The sequence below is a fragment of the Nanorana parkeri genome, unplaced genomic scaffold (assembly GCF_000935625.1).
Source record: "Nanorana parkeri isolate BGI_ZX_2015 unplaced genomic scaffold, ASM93562v1 scaffold624, whole genome shotgun sequence".
In the NCBI taxonomy this organism is placed as follows: domain Eukaryota; kingdom Metazoa; phylum Chordata; class Amphibia; order Anura; family Dicroglossidae; genus Nanorana; species Nanorana parkeri.
Window position 1 is genome coordinate 33,438 of NW_017306892.1, and position 22,517 is coordinate 55,954.

At 45.8% G+C, this 22,517-nt stretch overlaps 1 protein-coding gene across 1 annotated transcript in view; it reads left to right on the plus strand.

Annotated features, from left to right (window-relative positions):
• Positions 1–22,517, plus strand: part of RYBP (RING1 and YY1 binding protein) — a 58,104-nt gene that overhangs the window by 17,307 nt on the left and 18,280 nt on the right. The window lies entirely within an intron of this gene.

Here is a 22,517-nt window from a genome sequence, read left to right on the forward strand (position 1 = left end):
CCCCCGTTTGGACCTGGCCGTTGACTCCCTTGAAGCCGACCTGTGCATTTTGTCGTATTTGTCCCAAATTGCGGCTGCAAACAACATGAAGAACACCATTAGTTTTGGTGGTACCCATTCACACCTGAGCATTTTGTTGTCTTCCCTAAAGTGTGACAATGCTCAACAAGAAGAACTCCATTTGTTTCAATGGTACGCCTGAACTTATTGTTCCTTAAAGTATGAGCTTCTTGTCAGGCAGAATCTGACATTTTTGGCCCCATAGACTTCAGTGGGCACTCCCCCTCCTAGTTTCCATTGGCTAAAACTAAAACACCCAAGCCTTAAAATGTGTGAAAACCTCTCTCCTCCTTTCTCCCATTGTATGTATTGGGTTTTGTACCACAACCCAGAACTGTTCCGGTAGGCTGAATGACGTGCCCTCAATTTGTCATCCCCCATATTGAGATGTCCAGTATCATTGAGGCACGTGTCTATGATTATCTTTTAAGCCTTTCCAATAACTATCTTTTTTTTTTTCTTGGATTGCTAATTGTGGGGGTGGTCCCGAATTGTGAAACGTTTCTCCTTAATAGGTCTGAAGTCTGAAGAAGAAAGAAAAGTTCCTGTAGGTCTTTCTTAAGGACTTGCACTTTGTGAGCAGCTCTGTTCACAAACTGGTACTTACAGCTCGGAACGTGGCTGGACCGATCACCGTCGCCATGGTGACTGAAAATATGCAAGTTGGTGACCAGAACATATTCCTTTTTATGTACGCTAACGGTCTGGGAGCTATTACAGCTTGTTCTCTGTGTGCCGAGATTCCCGGCTCTGCGTTCTGCAGCTCTGCTATTACCGAGATCAGAGAGGATCTTCTACATTCAACTGTCACCCCTGTGACCTCCTAACCTGACTTTCTGTGAAGTATTACTCTTACCACTGGAACACTTTAAAGAGATGTGTCTGCGAGCCGTATAAACTGGAAGCCAGTGATGATAGTTGTTCACAATGCAATGTGAGGGGAAGGGACGGGCTGGCATAATTGAGAGGAGAGATGCTGGCTGGTGCAGTGATGCCTAGGGGCACAGGCCGGTGCAGGCGGTGTGCAAACATATGCGCTAGGGCTGGGCAGTGTGTAGGGGTACAGCTCTGCACTGAACGGGTGTGTAGGGGCATGGCCCAGCACTGGCAAGTGTATAGGCATAGGGGCTGGTGTGTTTGGGTGTGGGTCAGTGTGTTTGGAGACGGGCCAACCCTGGCCAGTGTGTAGGGGGACTGTCTTGTGTTTAGTGGCATGGGTCAATGTGTGGGAGCATGGGCTGCATCTGGCCAGTGTGCAGGGTAACATGCCGATCCTAGTCGGTATGCGTGTTGGGGCACGGCCCAGCCTTGACCAGGGTGTGTGGGGGCACAGGCCGGCCCTGGCTGGGGTGTAGGACAACAGCCTGGTGTTTATGGGTCGGTGTGATGGTGGCACAGGCTGGTGCTTGGTAGTGTGTTGGGTTACAGCCCAGCACTGAACCAGTGTGTAGGGCATGATCCAGCACTGGCCGGTTGTATAGGGAATTGGGGTATGGGCTGATGTGCTGGAAATTGGGCCAACACTAGCCTGTCTGTAGGAGCTGGGATTATGAACTGACCCTGATAGAGGGGAGAGAGTGTATGGGCCGACCCTGGCTAGTGTGTGTGTGTGTGTGTGTGTGTATGGGCCGACCCTGGCTAGTGACCAGCACTGAACCAGTGTGTAGGGCATGATCCAGCACTGGCCGGTTGTATAGGGAATTGGGGTATGGGCTGATGTGCTGGAAATTGGGCCAACACTAGCCTGTCTGTAGGAGCTGGGATTATGAACTGACCCTGATAGAGGGGAGAGAGTGTATGGGCCGACCCTGGCTAGTGTGTGTGTGTGTGTGTGTGTGTGTGTGTGTGTGGGGGCACAGACCCGTAGAGGTAAAATCACGTACTCCATCTTCAGATTGCACACGTATGCAGAATACAGATCACAACGTGGAACACACGGCAACACGGACACTCTTGTGTCTTCTGCTTAATGGTTGTAAACATCGGCCTCTGTTAGAATAGATTCCTCCAGGCGGTCAGGGAAAAACAATGTGAAATTCAGACAGATAATGCTCGTCGTTCCCCAGGTGGATGTGCGGTAAGAGTCGCACAGAAATCCTTGTTCCTCTATCTCCCTGTGATCTCGAGCAGAGCGGCAGACTTGTACAGGGTCACTGGGGGTTTCTCCTGACCGCCGTCTGTCACTTTCCATCGTGATCTGCAGCCTGCATCCTACCTGCCATATTGTACTGCTCCGCCGGGTGAACCGGTGGGGGAAATTGACAGAGTTGTATTTTATATCATAATTGTAAGAAAGTTGCAATCTTTGTTCTTAATTCATCCATTTTTGCTTCTTTAGCTTTGCCTTTTTGCGTCTATTCAGTATAAAGTAGATCTAACATCTAATATAAGCTTTAGGCTGGGTTCACACCTAGGCGTATTGAATATGCGAGTTTGTCGCAAAAAAAACGCGCGACAAGCGCGCGTTTCCGTGGGCTACTTGGCTGTATCCCAATGGAAACGCGAGACCAAAACGCCCCAAAGAAGTACATGTACTTCTTTGGGCGTAGGCCGTTTTGTATCGCGTTCGGACGGGCTGAAATACGGCAAGGTGTGAACCAGACCCATTGAATACAATGGGATTTAGATGTTTGAGCGTTTTGTAGAGCGTTCATCGAGCGTTGAACGCGCTACAAAACGTTCAGGTGTGAACCAGGCCTTAAGGTCTTCACGTCATTTCAAAAGTAGAGGTGCACTGAAATGGAAATTTCAAAACCGAAACTAATCCGAAATAAAAAAAAATTGCCAGGCCGAAATGGAAAATGTTTTTGTAAAAAAAATATTTAAAAAATTTGAAAACTTTATTTTTAATAAACCTTTTTTTTTTAAATTAGTATCAATTTTTATTCATTTTTTATTAAATATTTTTATTTTTTACTTTTAGCGGCTTCGGGGGAAATATTATGGGTCTAAACAGACCCCTGATATTTCCCTTTTAAAATAGAAAAAGAGATTGAGGACACAGAGCCCTCAATCTCTTATTCTGCAGCCCCTGTTATCAATGAACAGGAATCCTCTGAGTGTTCCTGTTCATTCATAACATGAGGACAGAGTGTGTTTACTATAACCACAATCATGAATGGACAGGAGGTGATGTAGATCATTTCCCATTCATTCATAATTGAGAATATAGTAAACATACCATGTACTCAATTATGTACAAACACTCAGCGATCACTGACTGCTTGTACCCGCTCCACATGCTGACAGCTGTCACAGGAGGCTGAGCGGGAGGAGAGCTCAGCCTCTTGTGACAGCTCGGCCTGTCTCCGCCCACACTGCTCTCCTCTGATCTGTGACAGGAGGCTGAGCGGTGTGGGAGGAGAGATGCTGGGCGCTCGCAGCGCACTCCGGCCGCAGCGCTCTGTGCATCCCTATTCAAAAGTTGTTTTCACTCTTTTTAAATGTGCAGCTTTCAGTTAAATAATACTGGGCCATCCTGCCACGAAAGACCCTGTTTAGGCATTCACTGTAATGGGGTGACCACTATCTCCCAATTGTGCTTCTGCAGTGTCACCTTGACACACATACCCTTACTAGAGACTACAAGCGGCTGAGCTGACAGCAATAACATTATGACCACCCGCCTAATATTGAGTAGCTCCTGCTTTTGCCACCAAAACAGCCCTGACCCGTTGAGGCATGGACTCCACTAGACCTCTGAAGGTATTCTATGGTATCTGGCACCAAGAATTATTAACAGATCCTTTAAAGTAGGGATGCACCGATACCTGATTGGCCGGGAAGCCGGCTCCATGCTGATTGGCCGGGAAGCCGGCTCCATGCTGATTGGCCGCGAAGCCGGCTCCATGCTGATTGGCCGCGAAGCCGGCTCCATGCTGATTGGCCAAGATGCTGACCCTGGGTGATGTCTGAACAAATTTGGTGCCGTCCTTTCTGAAGAAAAATAACGAAGGAGCAGATGAAGGCAATGTCCGGAGGAGTATTATGATCTCTCTGATAGGTAAATGTTACACTTGCACATTATTTAGCAAGCATGCCGAATATATCTGATGCTGGCTCCAGTTGAAGTGTACCTGTACTCCTATAAAACAAATAGAAGCGTGCATAGGTCTATATTTTGTGTGGAAATGGGCGCAGCTTCTATCTACATGCGCACAGACACAATCTTTAAATCTATGCCATCGATCATTTCCCCTGGAGAGCTCGTTGCCAGAGGCGGCTCCTCGCGCCATAGACCTGAGATGGCCGGATCAGGAGGCGCTAGTCTTGCGTCTGCGATCAACTTTCAGCTGCAGGTGCTCGGTAAACGCAGGGCGTCTGTTTCCCCCGGAGTCTTGTGTTTTGCAGCCGGAGATCTGCAAGTCATAGCAGCTCGCCTTACGCCTAAGCTAAAGTGAAGCCGAGCGTAGTGTTTGCTTGTGGTCAGCGCTGCGAACCGCCGATTATAGTTCTGGTTAGGGCTGGAGGGAAGCCAGGCTGGTTCTGAGACATTTGAAACTGGAAGACGTGATAGACGGCATATTGCAGCGTCTGCTCTCCGCACATGGTCTATCGCCACATTTGGTTTCTCCTTTTTTTGTTTTGTTTGTTTTTTAAATAAACTTTATTATCAGGTGACAAAATGACTCGCAGCACGCAGGAAATCCTAGAAGCTTATAGCAGAAGTGTTTGTGAAATGTGCAGAAAATTGGCTCCGTTTTCTGTGTATCGTATCCTGGAGGAGGAAACGAAAGACGGGGCCACAGCAGACTTTGTCTTTCTTTAGTAACTGTAAAGTCAGTGACTTGAAGCAGATTTTTGTTTAAACATGCACTTAAAGGGCCCTTCCCCCCCCCCCCCATGAAATTGATATTTTAGATCTTTCTTCTTTCTTTTTTTTTATTACATTTTTTCAAAACCGGTTTCACAATCATTTTTATTGTGGATGAACAGAGATCGTGTAAAAGTTGCATGGTACAGCCGAGTCAACAATATAAAGAAAAATGGGCCTAGCGAGGCTCAGAACCAATAGCGTGGTGCATGAGGGCGTACTGTTTTGACAACGGAACCGTTTCTAGGGACATTCAGTCGTTAAAGCTGGCTATACATTATGCAAATTTCTGTTTGTTCTTGATGAATTTGCACAGGGTGCCTCGTACCTCACTGCCGGGTACTTGCAAGTTGGAGACTTCGGGCAGACGGCGTTAGACGGCAAAACGCAAAGACTGACGGAGCTCTGTACAGTTGCATTTTAACAATATTCAGCAGGTGGAAAACTCGACGAGTATTTAAAAAACACTATGCATGCATGCGCACCGCAACTGAGCAGAGCTCCAGTCTTTCTGATCAACGGAAGTGAGGTAGTTGGAGATCTCGATGAGTTGGAGCTTTCGATAGAACACTGGCATTTCTTGATCAGCAGATCGAAAGAGCCGTATGGGGAATCTTCGGCAGAACGGAGTTTGCAAGCAACCAGCAGGTTTCATGTACAACCAAAGCGGCGATATAGAAAAACGCCAAATGAGGCTCATAGGTTAAGTTGATCCCATGCACTTTTCAAATTTCTGCTGTGTGGCCCCTTGTGATCAACCCCACCCCCAAATGGGTCTGAATGCATGTGTTGTGGATCCCATGTGCATATGATGCCTTAGCGATATTTAAAGAACAACTCTGGGCATGTCAAAAATGAACCCTTGGGCGGCCTGTTAACCCAACCCCCCCCTGCACAGAAGAAAAAAAATTCAAAAAACGTATATACTCGCCTGATGCTCGTTCACGTCTTCCCCCCCTCGGCTCCAGCTGTGGAATCTCCCTCTGTGTCCTCCCGTCCAATGCAAGTCAACGGACATGATGACATCAGAGATCCTTAGACCACCAGAGCCCGGGGAGACAGGGATCCTTAGACTGCCAGAGCCCAAAGGGAAAAGAAGCTGCGGGTCCGAGGATCCCTCCCTCCCCCCCGGGCTCTGATGGTCTAAGGATCCCTGACGTCATCATGTCCATTAACTTGCATTGGACGTGAGGACGCAGAGTTAGATTCCACAGCCGGAGCAGAGGGGGAAAGAAGTGAACAGTCACTGCCGTGGGTGCGAGGATCAGATGAGTATATCTTCTTTATTTTAGACACTAGACCAAAATGAGCATTTGATCCTTGCAGTGCAGTGTCAGCCCCACTGCAAGGGTTAACTTTTTTTTTTAAATGCCCGGTGTTCATGTTATTTTATAATAAATACTAAAACCTAGCACTGAAAAACAATGGTTCACTCAGGGCCGGGCAAATCCCAGGAGCCAGGTCGCCAGTGCTCCTTTAAAATTTACAGCTGGCGCCTAAGTTTTGAGGTTTTGTCTAGTTATTGTCGATGGAGCTGGCTCCGGGATTGGACAGACTGGCTCCTGAATTCCGTATTGATTTGTCCATCCCGGGTGTATAATTTGACAGTCGCATTATACCGCTTAGAGTTATTGCAGAATTGTCTTTTGTTCTTTCCAAAACCTGCTCATATTGAGTGAGCCTGCTCCCTTCTCTTCCTTTGTGTCTCCCCTATCACCCTTCCCCAGCCTTACCTCCCTGCTTTTGGTATTTTTTGGCAGGGTACGGGCACATATGAAGATGTATTGTAATGTTTATATAGGCAGTCCCCGGGTTATGAACAAGATAGGTTCTGTAGGTTGGAACAGGTACATTTTTTAAGTGCAAACCCAGTTTTGGATAGCAAAGGGAAGGGTTAACCACCTGTTAAAGTTTGCTGTCCGTGTCCCTGTTCAGAAGATTTCACCCCTCACTTTCTGTCCCTGTGACAATTGGATTTTGTTGGGTTGTCGTGGAAACAAGGATTGGTGATAAAGCTTCAGTGGAGGCACCTTTTTCCCCATGATCACTCTTAGGCTGGGTTCACACCTAGGCATATCGAATATGCGCGTTTGTCACGCAATTCACTGTAAAATAAAACGCGTGTTTCCGAGGGCTACTTGGCTGTATCCCAATGGAAACGCGTGACAAAAACGCCCCAGAGAAGCTCCTGTACTTCTTTGGGCGTAGGACGTTTTGTAGCGCGTTCATACGGCCTGTAATACACCCAGGTGTGAACCATACCCATAGGAAATAATGGGACTTCGGTGTTTGAGCGTGTGAACCGGGCCTAACAGGAGTAAACTTCCCTTCCTAGGGGTAGATTTCCTCATTTCCTGTTGTCTCAAGGACAGGAAGTGAGTTTCAATATTTCTAATGAGGATACGGACAGCAGTAAAAACCTCACACTGATTGTGAAGAAGAGGTGGGCACCCCTCGTCTGCACATCTAACAAGAGTCAACTTCCTGTAATGTACGTACAGTTCTATGAACCAGACCCAAAAAGGCGGGCACTCCTTGTTGGCACGAGCGCGGTAGCATTACAACTGCTGGCACGCTGTGCGGTACACTTTGGCTGCAGCCTGGGACCCCCTGCTGTACAGTTCTGCTTACAAACGGAGGCTATGAGTCGTATGCAAGTCGGATGTTTGTAACTCGGGGACTGCCTGTATATCTATGACACTGTAGGAGTATTATTTGAAAAGTACTAAAACAGAGTCGCCTCACTTTTGGGCCGCTCTACTTTAATTAAGTTATAAATGGAATACTGCGTTGTTTGCTTCAATATTTTTTTAATTGCCTGACTTTTGCATGCTTAATATTTTTCAACATGTGCAACTCGTACCTCTGTTCATCTTTATTACATCAAACAAATTTTAATAAAAAAAATAAAAATGCAAAACTAGGCTAAAAGGTAGAGTTTCTTTTTGAGGGCTCCTTTCTGTCCTGGGGACCCACAGCAACCAATAGAATTAGAAAGAATGGGCAGTACCAGGAAGCTGCAAAGTTCTTTAATATTTTTGAATCTGCCACCTTTGTTAAAATAATACCTGGTAATGCTGCCATGATGGTCCTTGTTAAGGCATGTCCTGTTATGGGGACAATACTCTGTCCCTGCCTTTAGGGATGCACTGATACCGATACTAGTACTCGCAAATGCTCGATACTTCTCCCGATACTGGAACTTCCGGTCAGAGAGAGATTTCCTTTGACTGGCAGTGCCATTAAGGGAACATGGATTTGGCTTCGCGACCAATCAGCCAATCAGCAGCAAGCTGCCCAAACAGTAATGACCTGCTTCCCGATTGGCCGGGAAGCAGGTCATTACTGTTTCGCCGGCTCGATGCTGATTGGCTGGGAAGGCTCGGCTCCCTGATTTGGCCAGAAAGCCTTCTCCATGCCGATTTGGCTGGGAAGCCTGCTTCCCGGCCCATCAGCATCGAGCTGGTCAAACAGCATGGAGTGTAATTACCCGCCGCCAAGCTTCTTGATTGCCCGGGAAGCCGGCTCCATGCCACCGGAAGTACCGGTATCGGCGAGTACGAAAGATAAATATCGGTACTCGTACGCGATACCCGAAAATGGTATCGTTGCATCCCTACCTGCCTCCTAGTTGTGCTCTTGCGTTGTCACTCCATCATATGGGCCTCTGGTGAAGAGTACGCAGGCATGGTCCAATGTTGCCACCATCATCCAGCCATAATAAATGCCATGTACTAGCCACCGCTTGGGTGCATGTAGACAGAAAGTGGCTGCTCTGAGATGTATCAAAAGATGATACAAGTTGGAAATATGCACAGAGCAAACTAAATGTCATTCAGTTAATATCTACATCTACTTTAAATGGAGTTGAGGACGGGGTTTATGGCAAGTACGTTGGAGAGAGAAACCCTGATAAAGGTGCACTTGGGCTTTAAGGACTATTCAGGGGGTCATATTAATTCTGCAATGACATTTCTGTGGCTGCGCAGTACATAACCCCGGGGCTGTGAAACGGACGGCAGCTTCTCGATTGACTCCCGCTCGCCTTGTGACACGCTGCATTAGTGTACAGCTTCACGCATGTTCTGGGTCAGGCACAACGCCAACAGTTCTGCCTGCCGGGAAAAACAAGCATTAGAAGTCCCTGTAAGCTTTGCGTCCGCCTCATCCATGCAACGCTCGCTTACAGCAAGTCATCTGTACCGAGACTGCCAGTATTAGGAGGGATGGGTAATATACATTGTTTGCACAGCACTGAGGCGATCAAATTTAAACTCTTTTGAATATTTGTGTTTCAGTTCTGCATGATTGGTGCCAAATCAAATCCATATCAGCCAACTGTCCCTCAGTACTGGGACTTTTGCGCCAAAGGCAAAAATGACCAAATGAAACCCTCCCTTCCCCTAATGAGCTGTCATCTACTTCAGCAGCAAAGGTGACAGGTACAGGTCCTGCACCCCACTCCTCCGCCTCTTCTGCATGTAGAAGACGCCCAGCCGTGTTGGCCCCCATGGCCTAGGCCTGTTTGGAGGAACTACCCCAGGGGGTCAACAGGGAAATCCGGTGACTGTGGACTTTAGATGCCTTCCGTTCAATTCGTAAGGTCATCAACCGATGCGTAAGATGTTCTCGGGCTGCATTGAGACGTTTACCTTCCGTATTCCTGCCTGCACCGCCTATCACATCATAGGAGGGCTCAGGCACACATGGTCTTTGGACATTGACTTGGGAACAGAGACACTGCTGGCATGACATGACCACCATACCAGGAACCTTTTTTTGTGGGTTGTCCAATCAGTTTGGTGTTGTCTCCAATGCCACAGAACAGCACAGATAATGGCCTTGGACCTTTCACTGACTTTGTTTTTCATGTCTTATGTAAGAAATGCCTAAAAGATCCACACCCTACCTGGATGACATTTATCTTTCTCAAGCACTGCAAATCCTAAACAGTCATCATGTTGTTTCCCTCATAACATACGGTCTCCAACTTTTTTTGCATCATTTCGTCCATTTGTGCATATTTGTATTGCTGTTCCTCCCAACATCTTTCATTTAGTTCCTGTCCGCACAGCCCCATTCCAGTGTTGGCTGACACCATTGCTTTGGACCAGCTTTAGTGATCATGACAATGGTGGACCATGCATGCCCAGTGTATGTTGGCACAACTACTTGTCGTCTCCACCACGGGCGCGGGTGGCAATGAAGGGTGACCGTGCACTCAGAATCAAACGGTGGATTGCCGGTGCAATGCTCGGGCTCCTATAGACTACTGTGAAATAATGAGTGTGCAGCGCTGTAGGTGTTTTATGTGTTACACATCTATTAACGTGCTAAAATCGCTACAATGGGTAAAGTGTAATCCCTTTTTCAGGGATATATAAATGTGAAAAATATATACAATTTTGTTTGTATTTTTATTTGTTTAAACACAATTTTTTCACATTTATATATCCCTGAAAAAGGGATTACACTTTACCCATTGTAGGGATTTTAGCACGTTAATAGATGTGTAACACATAAAACACCTACAGCGATGCACACTCATTATTTCATTGTCGTTAAAAACGATAGTGCAGCAGCTTTAAGGTCTCGTTCACACCTAGGCGTATTGCACATGCGCGTCTGTTGCGCGACCGTCGCGCGTTTTTTACCGCGATTCGCGGTAAAGTCGCGCGTTTCCGAAGGCTACTTGGCTGTATCCCAATGGAAACGCACAACAAAACGGCCCAAAGTAGTACATGTACCTTTTCAGGCGTGGGCCGTTTTGAAGCGCGTTAGGGACGGGCGGAAATACGCCGAGGTGGGAACGAGACCCATTGAATACAATGGGATTTATATTTCTGAGCGTTTTGTAGAGCATTCGTCGAGCGTAGAACGCGCTACAAAACGTTCAGGTGTGAACGAGGGCTAACACTTAACCCTTCCATAAGCGCCGATTTCACATTTTTTCACTCCTATAGACTACTCCCTCAGATCCAGGTCTGTACGGCGGCATGGAGGCTGGAGGAAGTAGTCCATGGACTACAAGTGTAGTGAAGTCATGCTATCTGTGCTCCATTGAGATTTAAGAGTCCCTTGTAGTCTTTCCATTCACAGATCTATAAATGGATAACACGGCTGTGCTTTGGGAGCCGGGCCAAAATCAGAAGTATAAAGAACGCTGCAATAAGCAACACCCCTTGATTTATGGGGGAGCAGATTAAAGGGTGGGTGGTGAGGAATGTGACCATGTTGCACCCTAAATATGGTCAGGAAGGGGAACCATTCTTTTTTATGCATTGAATACCTTTTAAATATGAGACGCAGAAGGCAGGCAATAGGCAAAATGGGGTTAAAGTACAATAAATTTGTCACATAACCGTTCGCGCTCGGTTCTGGAAGTTTTTCCTGCGATCAGCCAGCCCCCCTCGGCCATGGAGCCGCGCTCATCTAATAAGCCGCAGATCGAGTGACAGGAAACTCTCTCTTGCGAAGGGTCATGCAAGGACAGAGAAGAATAGCAAGAAGCTTCACACCCTTGCTCCCTGTGTGCAGGTCTGCAGTAAAGTCTCGACCCTTTTTTTCAGGGTAGATCTCCAGCCATTCCTTCACCCCTTGCATGTATTGTTCGCTGCAGCGGGCTCGTAAAGTGGAATTAGCCCTCCCTGCCGCCCCCCTGCTGAACATTAAAGAGGACTACGATGGCACGTCTGCATTTCCAGCACATTGTGTCACAGTCGCATCAACAAAAGGCAAGGCCTGTAGCAAATGAAGCGTGTGGGGGGTTGCATCAAGTGGACAAAATAATGCCGAATTGCAGAGCCCATTAGTCAGATCTGGGAGCCAAAAAAAGGATCTCGGAAGGAGCCAGAGGAGATTAGCATGCATTGACCTCAATAAAAACGACTGCCAACCCCACATTCGCAAGCAGGGTTTTTTTTTTCTTCCCAGACGCATTTGCTACCTGACTCCGGGAATGTCTCCAGCTTTAATTTAAAGCTTACTCTGGGGGAGGTCTTTTTTTTTTATTTTTATACTTTTTTTTTCTCAAAGTATCTAAAGACAAAGATGAAATATATTGCAACTTACCAGTCCTTAGATGTTGGGGCTTCATTTGTTATTGTTCCTTTATTTTTCTTCGGGTGATCCATTGCTTCCTGTCCCAGGGTGACAACACTCAATTATTGCACTGTATCTATGGAGGAACAGCGTTGTCACTCTAGGACAAGAGGTGTCAAGACAATAGAGCACTACCACTTTTTTCTCTTCTGCTTAACATAGGGGGTACTGGCCTATAGATCACAGGGGTGACCTGGGCAGGACTGATAACACTGCTTGGGATTTCATTGTGGCAGAGGAACTGTGTTGTATGCTAACTACAGTAAGCTAAGAGCTCGCTGAATCCCTAGTAGGATCAACAGAATTATTATTTTTTTGCAGTTATACAAAACGCAAACAATAGCATATTTAAAGGAGAATTTTCACTCAGCCTCGTAATCTGAGCCGACCTGTGACAATGAAACTGTCCCAGGTCGGCTTAGTAGATCGGGAGGTGAGCGAACACATACCGGCGCTCGCACACTTCTCGATCTATCCCTGCAGAGAGCCGTGACTCTCACTCACGGCTCCCTGCAGGGATTCCCCCCTCTCCGATCCTCCAGCGCTGACTGGCGGAACGGGAGGGGGCGGGCACAGCTGGCTCTGCCTCTGGATAGGCAGAGCCAGCTGTCAATCACGCAGCTGGGTGGATCCAGACAGTATTGTCGGAATCCGTTCCGGCTGCGGCGTCTCAGTATACCGCGAGCTATAGCTTGCGGTATACTGAGCTTTGGGACATGGGAGAACGCTAGTTTGTGTTCTCCCGTGACCCTTTGGAGAACTGCGGGGAAAAGCCCTGACCCCATAGTTCTCCTTTAACAGACCAAAAGGGAGCAAGTAAGAGAAATCCATTGTTGGTGGTATAGGTTGACCTTTGTTTTTACAATAGAATAGCATATGGTTTATGGTTTTTTAAAGGGTCCTACCTTGTATGTTCCCCGATCCCGCTTTAAATATAGAGCCTGTAGAATTGCCTACAGACATTCAGTGACGACTACATATACATGCAAAGTCCAGCCGCCAAAAGCTCTTTTAAATGAGATCATTCTACAACAGGGGTGGACAGGCCCTCTAGCTGTGGTGCAACTACAAATCTCATTAGGCATTGCAAGACTCTGTAAGCCACAGGCATGACTCCCAAAGGCTGATGCATGATGGGAATTTGCTGTTTCACCACAGCTAGAGGGCTGGAGTTTGCCTGCCTCTTTTCTACAAGAATCGGGTAACCGTGCATGCTGTGTATTCCTTTTAGACATGGTGAGGTCACTCCAGAGATATCCCTGCTGTCCCGGTGCTGCTGGCTTTTCCCAAAGGAGGACAATAGCGGTTGTGTGAAAATATTACTTCTCTGTTGGTTGACTCAGTTTCCTCCTGAGAAGACCAGTACAGGGAAAGGCTTCATATGAACAGTTTAAAGAACTAAATTGGATGAATATTTGACAATTTTCTGCTTTTCACCATGCAGGGCAAATCGGCGGTCACGCCAGTGCTGGCCCCAGCAGTTATATACTGTATACTGCCCTTCCCTTTGCTCAGTGTCTGCTCATTTTGCTGGTAGGCCCTGAGTGTCCGGTGTAAGCGCTAGGTTGATCCTTGTCAGAGCTTACACAGGACTGAGTACGCCCTCCCCGTCCCCATTTGCCAGTACTTGAGCAGCCAATAAACAAGCATCATTGTGGTCATGTGTGAGGAAGAAAGGAGTGAGTTGCATGATCCCTGTACCTGGAAGTAACAGATATGTCACTTTGGATAGGGAAATGAAGGGAAGTAAAAACAGCATTAGGAAAGCAAATTTCCAGGTTTTTTAAAAAAAGTTAACATTTGCAGTAGGGCTACCCCCAACCTACAAGGGTTAGGCACTCGGTTTGTCTAGGAGGTGATAATAAATAAGAAATTCCCAATCATCTGTCCCACCTGACTGCTAGACCGGTCCCCGCAGCCTCTTCTCACCCAGTCTCTGGCGGACTATGGACATCATTACGTCTAATACAGGCCTATTAGGCTTGAAGACACCAAGGGACATATCACAGCCGGAGTGGAGTGAGGGGGAGAGAGAGGTGAACACTTACTGCCGCATGACCGAGGATCAGGTGAGGAACGAGGAGTTAACCTGTGCAGAGCCGGGGTAGCGCCACTGCAAGGGTTAATTTCTAAAAATTCTTTAAAATGATCCTGCTGCTTTGAATGTGCATACCATGCAGAAGACCTTCAATGAGGAAGTGCTTGCTATGCTGCATTGGTTGTTCTCTGGCTTGGAACACAGATCAGTAGCTCTACTGTTCCAGATTAGTATTTTTGTTCGAGGTCAGTGACTTGGGAGACATTGAAGTTGAGATCGGCCAGGCAACTAGCATTTACATGAGGACATCAGCAATGGAAGCAATAGAGGTTTCCCCTAATAACTGAATGAAGAACTAGCACAAGATCCCGTGTTCTGATGTGAGTTGAGATGGTAACCTCTTTCTGGCAATAGTTCCAGATTCTTTCATCTCCGAGTGATCAAAGGCTTCTACCAATTGATCTTTGTTGCAGAGAGACCTTTGATTGCTTCCTGACCTAATCAGTTGCGAACATCTGAAAAGGGAAGCTGGAGAACTGTTGGCGCATTACTTTTATCTAAGGGGGAAGGCCGGAGGCTCGGTGAGGGATGCCTGTGGATAGCACAGGGGAATGATGCTCTGAGGGATCCTATATGGAACCCAGGACTGCAGGAAGCAGTATAGAGGGTACTAAATCAATGACATAAGCAGCGCTATCCAAATGTCTTAGTGGCTTTTTGACTGGACTCACTGGCTACTGCTGTCCACAAGTTGAGCTTTGGATTGGATAATGCTGGATAGGCTCTCGGCCTAGAGATAGGAATACTGTAACAAAATGTGGCAGTTCCACTAATCTGGGATCCACAGAAAGGTAGGTTGAGGGGCTTTTCTCTTTCATTGGACTTAAAGTGACATTAAACTCTCAGATTTTTTAACATAAACAATACTGTAATGTGTGCCTTACTGTAGTTCATGGTTGTTTCCCTTCTCTTTGCTGCTCTTCCTTTTAAATCCTCATGTCTTCTCATGCTTGGGGAGAACTTCCCTTTTCAGCTCAGGGCCTCTTCCTGTAGTGCTGGCTCAGGTTACAAGCCTACACACAGACACCGTGTATCCATTCCTGAGACAAGGCAGTCTGCTGCAAAACAGAAGTTCTGCCCAGCATGAGAAGAGATACAGATTTAAAAGGAAGAGCAGCAAAGAGAAGGGAAACAACCATGGATTACAGTAAGGCACACATTACAGTATTGTTTTATGTTAAAATATCTAAGGGTTTATTGTCACTTTAAGCCGGCCATACACTGGTAGAGTTTCGCGTTCATACACAATCATCAGAATTCCGTTTTGGTTTTAAAGGAGAACTATGGGGTTAGTGTTTTTCCCCATAGTTCTCCTTGGGGTAACGGGAGGACACAAACTAGCATCCTCCCGTTACCCTAAGCTCAGTATACCGCGAACTACAGCTTGCGGTATACTGAGACGCCGCACCTGGAGCGGATAGCTTAGAACTATGAGGTGAGTGGAAATCACTCATCTCATAGTTCTCCTTTAACTTTGGATCTTGGAATGAATTGAGTTTCCTGAATGAAAACCACATTCACTGTTAGAATTTCTTTTTGTTTTAATTTTTTTCCATCCTGCTCCTTTAATTTCTTTCATCACTGCCGTTGAAAACAATTGTCAATTTGACTGCATTATGTATTATAAAATCGAACAAATGTTCTGAAAATGTATTTTTTCAAACCAAATCAACCTTCAGTTGAGGGGCTTTTATTCTTCGATTTGACTTGATTGCGGGGCTTTTTTCTTTGACTTAGTTGAGGGTCCTTTCGATTTGACTTGCTTGAGGGTATTGTCTCTTCACTTTGACTTGATTGCGGGGCTTTTTGCTTTGACTTAGTTGAGGGTCTTTTTGATTTGATTTGAGGGGCATTTCTGTTTTGATTTGACTTGCTTGAGGGACTTTTTGCTTCGATTTGACTAGAAAAGATTTTCTCTGCGCTCAAACTTGGTTGAGAGGCTTCGATGTGACTTGGTCGAGGGGCTTTTCTTTTTAATTTGACTTGGTAGACAAGCTTTTCTCTTCAATTAAACTTGGTTGAGGTGCTTTTCTTTTTGATTTGACTCAGGAAGGTGTAGAAATGATAAATACACATGAAGTCTGGACCTTTTTTTTGTTTTTTAAACCGCTTGACCACTAATAAGGGATTTAAAAGTGGACCTGTAGTCTCCCCAAAATTAGCACAATACATTGACAGACCTTCACTTTGTCAGGTCCCTGTCACTTCTTAATGTGCCCTCCTTGATGGTTCCCATGAGTTGGTCTGGAGAAAGGACCTTTCTGCAGGTCGGTGACGTGTCGTAGTAGCAGGGGAGTGGTGTTGACATAGTAGAGAGTTCTTGCAGAGGGAGCTGTCAGGGACCTTACCCAGTGCTGGCAGATAGCCATGCACAGTGGCATGTAACTGCTGTGTAAATAAACAATATGAGGAGTAGGATTGATAAAACATTCTTTCACATATGTACTTCTTTCTTAAGTCATGATTGTTGACGTGTATAGTTACTTTATTTTTTTTGCTGTTGAAAGTTTAAAAACTCCTCTGGGAACACTTCAACTTTGGAAAATATACTTCATTTTTATTCAGTGTGTTGCATGTACTCAATTTTTTCATATGACTTCCTGTTTCTCTTTACCCTTTAAAATAAAAATCTTCATTCCCATGATGCATGATGAGTTTTAATGCAGTTAGCTAGGGGTTGTTTACTTCTGCCATTGACAAGAGATTTTCATTCATTGTGGGACTTCCCAGTCATTCAGAGTGGGAATTTATCACCTCAACTGTACATGGGGGTTCTTCTGTGGGGTGAGCAGAGCTGAAGAGAAGGTAAGTATGTGCAGTGGTAAGGGCCGGCATCAAAGTGAACCTATTGCTTTGACCTACATGAGCCCACGGGTTCACTGTAAGGTTATACAGTACAAAAATAATCCTCGAGGCGGGAATTAAACATTAAAGAGGAAGTATAGCCGTCTTAATTTTTTTAGGATGTACATGTAAAAGAAAAAAGTGCAAGCGCATTTTCTTGGTTGATTCTGGCTTTGTCTTCTGGTGTAGTGAGAGTTAATGTGGTTCCTGTGAGCTAATGCTCTGTGTGGAAAAACACTTGCTTCCCCGGGGATTCGGTATTGCATTTTTCCTGCTGGATCCCTTCCAGTTAAAGCCGTGCTAACAGCGCTGTGCTGGGATTGTGCTGAAAGATCTCAGCCGTGTCCACTCACTGTTCATGGCTTATCGCATCTGGAGCTGATAAGTAGATTTCAGCAAATACTAAGCTTTCTACAGATATTTTAGATGATGGTTGGATGTGCCGGCCGTCAGATCTTTTCGCCTACTTGCATATTTAGATTGGCCAAACATACATTGGTAAAGTGCATTTCTGGGCAATAAAATATTTACAAGACACAGTCAAGGAGCGTTAAATCAAGCCCTCACTGACCTCTCTAGCTGGCATTGTGGAGTAATGCATCCTCAAAGTTCACAGCAGCTCAGCTCCACTTGCTTTCTGGCCCAGCAGTGGTTAGCAGCTCGGCTCACCCTTCTCTCATCGCAGCATTGACTCCACAACTCAGCTGCCCTTCCCATCAGTAGCCTAGCAGCTCAGCTCCGTCTCCCATTAGTGACTCAGCAGCTCGGCTCCGTCTCCCATTAGTGACTCAGCAGCTCAGCTCCCCCTCCCATTAGTGACCCAGCAGCTCCGCTGTCCCCAGCAGTGACCGAGTAGTCTTTAGCCTTCTTATGTAAACAGGGAGCAGAAGCTGAGCTGGTGAGACAGCAGACTTTTAATGGCCTAAGTACGTTTGCTGTGAAATTCAGGATTTATTGGTCCACATGGCCTGCAGCTACAGAGAGCAATAACGACTTGTTTTAAAGTCCATTTGCTGCTCCTTAAGAATATCAAAATAGTTGAATGTCCTCAGCCTATTGGTCCATTTTAAACTTATGAATCCTGGAGGGGTAGCAGCATATGACCCCTGGCATGGAGCCCATGCCAGGGCTTGGATAGTAGCAATCTGGTGGGAAAATACTTCCAAGGGAGCTAGGCTCAAGGATTGCCTAAGCTGATTGTAACCGGCTAGATTGGGCGAAGTTGATCCAGTGGCTGTAGGCACTTAAAGGCTATTCCATGACATGAGAACATCCATCCTTGGCACAGTAGGTCCTGTAGATTGACTGTGACATAAATGTGCAGAACATTCATGTCCACCCACTGAAGACACCCCCAGCACTGGTCTTATCTCAAGGGAACAATAACTAATGTCCAGATAAAGTAATTTTAAGTCTATTGGTTAGAATAGGATGTGTCTGCAGAGGTCCCACATTGCCCACAGACCTATGATAATGTCACATACCGATTGTTATTGTGGAGTCTGGGTGATGGTCACCTGATGTCATATAAGTGATTGGAGTGCTGGATAGTGTTATAGCTAAAGAAGAACTCTGCACTTATCAAAACTGGAGGAGATACTTAATTCAAACTCTTCTTAGGCTCCATTCACACATAGCGTTTGCGGTTCCCGCATGGTTTTCCGTGCAGGACGAAAATGCTAATATTTTTAAATCCGCACGGATGCCGCTAGTTTGCGGCTATTAAATAGCCAAAAACGCGCTGAATCTGCCGGATCATCGCGCTTGGCCTTTTTTGGGGGCTGCACAGTTTTGTACCATGCAGCCCCTGCAATGTTCTGAACGATGCACCTTGAAGTGCATTGGATTTCTTGTGTAGATCGGCTCCGCGCGTATTTAGACAGCCGCTCAGGTGTGAATGGAGCCTAAGAAATAAGGAAGCAACCTGTACGCATTTTAAGGATACAACATACTCCGTCGCTACCCTTAATGGGCAAAGGGCAGGTTTATTTTACATTGGTCTTGCACTCAAAAGGAGAATTTCCTATATTAAGGGCATATATAGCAAGGTTAATTTTTAGCTAAGCAGTGCTAAAAAAAGATCTACCTTTTTTGCTTTGAATTTCTCCTGACTTGTGTCTGCGCCTAGGCACTCCGGTTCTGTTGCCGAATAGCTGCGGATCTGAATTGAGATCATCTAAGACTCTGCTTCTTCTGGCTGCTAATCTCGAGATTTGGTGGGGATGTTCCCGGTGGTGTTCACTGTTCTCCTTGCTGGATGAGAAGCTGTATCCGAGGACCTGTGGTGCAAGGATCTCCCTGCTTCATTCATTCTGTGGATCTGTGCTTCCTGCAGTTCTCCTGCTGCTTCTTGGATATTACCATAACGCTCATTGGACTACCCATCAACCCACCTGTATGCCAAGGGAAACACATTATAGCATCAAAATCATATAATGCATTCATATTATAAGGATCATTTTAAATGAAATGTACTTTGGGGAACATATCTGACATTTATTTTTTTGCGCAGGGGCACGGTTTAAAGGTGGAGATCCTTTTCAATAACGCATTGGCCTTAGAAAATCATCTTTAAAGTACGATAAGCCAGAGAGAAGATGTGTGTGTCTTGCATATAAATGTTTTCCCCGTTGGACGAGCTCTACAAATTGTATTCTTTGTAAGTCCCAGCCCTGCCCGAGCGTTTTAAAAATAAGCCTGTGTATTTTACGACTCTGCCGAGGACGGCCCGAAATGTGGATACAGTTTAAAGTTTTTGTAGATGGTTTTGTTTTAAAGAACATCTAGCACATATTTGACATAGTTTACTAGCTATCTAAGTATAGAGGAAATGTGGATCTCATTAAACGAGACTTTCCCATAGAGCACACTCGTCTTGTGTTTCAAAAAAAATAGGAACTCCGCTTGGCACTAATTATAACCTTTGTGTCCAAAATCCATTAATTATTGATTCAATAGTTCATAGTTGTTGAGAGGCAATCAAAGGGGAAGGCAGTTTATAGATATTGAGAAGCAATGGAAGATAAGGAATTTTGGATTTTTGGCCAACGCTGATGGCTTCTCCTCCAAGAACATCATCGTTATTGACTCAACTAGCCATTTACTGCTGTTGAGTTCTGGAAGATTTAAGTCTTTGTTGAAGTGGTTACTGTATCAGCTGTAGCGTTGTGTGTCAATCTAAGAAGTACATTGTTTAACTGGTCCGCATTCTTTTATTCATATGCGGAATTGGAGGAACTAAAATAAACAGCAAGCTAATGGTTTCTACAGAGCTTACCCCCCTACCTCCGAACCCCACATCTCTTTCCCCCCCTTCCAGAACTCAAACAGTGATTTGCTGTGTTATAGGAAACATTCAGAAATGTTTATTCTGCCTAAGCAGTGCCCTAGAATACACTATATTGCCAAAAGTATTGGGACACCCCTCCAAATCATTGGATTCAAGTGTTCCAATCACCTCCATGGCCACAGGTGTATGAAATCAAACACCTCGGCATGCAGACGCTTTTACAAACATCTTTGAAAGAATGGGTCGCTCTCAGCAGCTCAGTGAATTCAAGCGTGGTACCGTGATAGGTTGTCACCTGCGCAATAAGTCCATCCGTAACATTTCCTGGCTACTAAATATTCCGCCGTCACCTGTTACTGGTATTAGACAAAGTGGAAGCAACTGGGAACAGCAGCAAACCAAAGTGGTAGGCCACGTAAAATGACAGAGCGGGGTCAGCGCATGCTGAAGTGCACAGTCCGCAAAAGTCGCCAACTGTCTGCAGAGTCAATAGCTACAGACCTCCAAACTTGGTGTGGCCTTCACATTGGCACAACAACAGTGCGTAGAGAGCTTCATGGAATGGGTTTCCATGGCCGAGCAGCTGCATCCAAGCCTTGGAAATCACCAAGTGCAATGGAAAGCGTTGGATACAGTGGTGTAAAGCACGCCGCCACTGGACTCTAGACAAGTGGAGACGTGTTCTCTGGAGTGACCAATCACGCTTCTCTGTCTGGCAATCCGATGGACTTGTCTGGGTTTGGCAGTTGCCAGGAGAACGGTACTTGCCTGACTGCCTTGTGCCAAGTGTAAAGTTTGGTGGAGGGGGGATTATGGTGTGGGGTTGTTTTTCAGGGGTTGGGCTTGGCCCTTAGTTCCAGTGAAGGGAACTCTTAAGGCATCAGCATACCAAGATATTTTGGACAATTTCATGCTCCCAACTTTGTGGGAACAGTTTGGGGACGGCCCCTTCCTGTTCAAACATGACCGCGCACCAGTGCACAAAGCAAGGTCCATAAAGACATGGATGGGTGAGTTTGTGGTGGAGGAACTTGACTGGCCTGCAGAGAGTCCTGACTTCAACCCGATAGAACAGCTTTGGGATGAATTAGAGCGGAGACTGCGAGCCAGGCCTTCTCATCCTACATCAGTACCTGACCTCACAAATGGTCCAACATTCCCATAGACACACCCCTAAACCTTGTGGACGCCTTCCCAGAAGAGTTGAAGCTGTTATAGCGGCAAAGGGCAGGCCAACTCAATACTGAACCCTACGGACTAATACTGGGATGCCATTAAAGTTCATGTGCGTGTAAAGGCGTCCAAATACTTTTGGCAATATAGTGTGTGTGTGTGTGTGTGTGTGTGTGTGTGTGTGTGTATTTCATAGTCACATATATTTGAGGCAAGCACTGCGCAGTAATAGTTTTTCCGTTAACTATAAAGAAATTCTTGCCGTTTGTACTATTTGCGCAGATCTGGCATTGACGTGCCAGTGACAAAGTTCAGTGCCTATAAAGTATCACAATTTCACTGCGACACCCATGGATGCCGTAGGAGTTCAGAGTATTATTGACCTCTTCAGGTGAAGGACAAGTGTGTTTATTTTCCTAAATACCTGCTGTAAGTGGAGGGATGTGGCGAATCGCATTCCTCATACAAACCTGCAAGCTTACAGGCTACAATTACGGGTGATTTCCTCTAAATGAAAAGTTGCTCTTTTTTTTTTTGCTTAAAGCAAATTATGATTGTTTTAATGTTCTCATTCTATAAATTAGTATAACTGTTACCTAATTAGAGATATTTCATGTACAATAGGGATGAGCTCTGGTTTTGGACTGAACCCAAGTGCATCCAAACCCATAAGGAAGCTGCCAGTGCCAGCCCAATCAACTGCGACAATCCCTACCCCACAGCTCCGGGTAAACAAAGTGGCACGATCCTGGTGAGGTCATTGACCTTATATGGCCATATGAGGTCAATGTAATTGACCACATATGGCCATATAAGGTCATTGGTGTCACCGGCATCCCACCACTTTGTTTACGCTCAGCTACAGGATTGGGAATGCTGGCACTGATCGCTTCCTTTCAGGTTCATGCCAAACCTAAGCTCAGCCGTAATGTTCATAAAGGATAGGAAAGCAAATAATAGAATCTTAACAGCTTGACAGGCAGTTTTAAAGGAAATCTGTACTGAAGGAGCATGTAGGTTGCCGTTCCTGACCTCTTCTAGAAATACTTGTTGCTTGGCTGTCATGCTGATGCAATGGCTTCCACACATGTTGCATTGCTGACACTGGAAAAATATGCACATCACAAGTTTCTACTTGG